This window comes from Mobula hypostoma, chromosome 9 (genome assembly GCF_963921235.1).
Source record: "Mobula hypostoma chromosome 9, sMobHyp1.1, whole genome shotgun sequence".
Classification (NCBI taxonomy): Eukaryota; Metazoa; Chordata; class Chondrichthyes; order Myliobatiformes; family Myliobatidae; genus Mobula; species Mobula hypostoma.
The window spans coordinates 17,094,701-17,096,988 of NC_086105.1; positions in this window are offsets into that span (position 1 = coordinate 17,094,701).

The following is a 2,288-nucleotide window of genomic DNA, read 5'->3' on the forward strand; positions in this document are numbered from 1 at the left end:
GCCAACACTTCACAACAAAAGAGTAAAGTTTTGTGTGCTTCATACAACATTTCATTGCTCGCTGCTAAAACTGGAAAGCCCCACAAGCTTGGAGAAGAACTGATTTTGTCAGCAGTAGGGGAGGTTCTGAGTATGGATTTGCGCTAGTCACCAGACCAAATAATTAAGAGTGATGGTGCTCAGTGACAGCTCTATTCAAAGACAAACAGATGAAATGTGTGAGACTCTGGAAAACACATTGTGCAAAATAGTACTACAAAATTTGCTCCGAGGTTGGATGAGTCAACTTTGAAAGGCAACAAATTTTTGCTTCTTGGTTATGTTTGCTTCATGTTAGATGAAAGCATTGTTCAGGTATTGTTGTAAGGGGACTAGAAACAGATATAAAGGGGGAGTCAATATTTTGGGTTGTTGAGCAATTTTTCAAAGAGAAGGACATTGGTCTTACCAACATTCTTGCTTGTGCAACAGATGGGGCACCATCAATGACGGGATGCTGCCAAGGGGTTACTACTTTCTTGAAAAAAGCTGTACCAGACATATTTACCATTCACTGTGTAATTCATAGACACCATCTTGTCACAAGAAACCCAAGTAATCAGTTGCAAAAAACACCTAATGCTGTTATCACATCAATAAATAAATTCAAGTCCAACGCTCTCAGTTCTCGATTAAGAGTTTTTTTTAATTGAGAATGATGAACAATTTGAACCCTTGCTGTTGCACACAGAAGTCAAATAGCTCTCAGAGGGAAACTGCTTGAGACACTTCCTTTTTGACACTGATAAAGTTCTTTGAAGACACAAATGCTTCAATTCAGTAATCACCTCAAGAATATTATTCTTGACATTGCTTATTTGTCAGAATTATTTATTCATAAAGTTTAATGAAATTAATCTTCAATTGCAAGGAAATTATGTGAATCTTATCAAAATCAAATCAGTTGGCTCCACAGTTCTGTCCAATTTAACCCTATTTAAGTTCAACATTAGCTGCTGTAGCCTTTTCCAATTTCCAAGCATCTCTGAGTTGGAAGAGAAAGAAAGAACACAAGATCATGAACTTCAAGTATACTGTGACCACGTGAGTGAAGGATACATCAAAGAGATTTCAGGATCTTCTCTCGATCCAAATTTCAGATTGGGTGATAAATCCATTCCTGAACACTTGTAATGAGGAATTAACATGAAGGATGAAGGTAGAACTGAAGTTGCTACAAAATGACTCAGGGCTAAAGCTGAGGTTCAAAAAAATCATACAAGACTTTTGGTTGCAGAAAGAAATTTCTGAATGCTATCCTGCACTGTGGAAAAGGGTCAAGATGTTCGTTATGACCTTTCCAACGTCATATTTAATAGACCATGGTTTCAGTGCAGTCACCTAACTTCTTTCAAGGCAGCAAAACAAACTGCAAATTACTGAGTGTGGGGATGGCACTCAGCCTAATGTGGAGAAGCTGATACCACTGCACCAACTCCATCCATCTCATAGGAAGGTGAAAAAGCAATGAATAGTAAATAGTTGGACTACTAATGTACACTGTAAAATGTTGATGAAAAAAAAAATACCGTAATTAAATAAATAATTTTATTTGTAGCTTTAAATCAATGTAAATTTTGAAATTAATTATCACTGCTTTGAATTTGCAGTCCCTATTTTCTTTCACTGTGCATCATAAATTAAAATTCTTTATAGTTTTTATGTAATGGCCAGAAAGGGAGAGAGGGCACTGGGGATGTGGCTGGGAACCAAGGGGATGGTAACCCAAAAAGTCTGAGAACCAGTGCTCCAGATGAACTATACTGGTATCTTGTGATTGTGTTAAGGAAGATAACAGTGTGCAGACAAACAGGAAAGGAAAAGAAAAAAGGAAGACAAACAGTAGTTATTAGCAACTTCTAAAGAAGTGCAATGTGATTATTTTAAAGTGGAATAGCTGCTGTTGCCAATCTTTGCAGTGGTGCAATATTTGCAATGGTAAACATTAAGTTCTTGAAATGTTTCTACAGTTTAAACAAAGTAGCCGCCATGTTCTACGCTGGATTCAACCAGAATCGATAGGTTGCTCTGCACCACGTCTACTGGACAAAAGCATACATTTGCTTTCTCATTTATGTCAGCAATGAAGTCAGGAAAGCTGGGCCTCTGCGCATATGTTATATGTAAATAAATCAGTGTTTAAAACAATGCATTGAGGTAAGAATTAGCCTTACATAATAATCACTGACATTTACACAAGTTTATCTTTCATGTTTTAAAAAAATAGTTTATTAAAACTACACTGTACA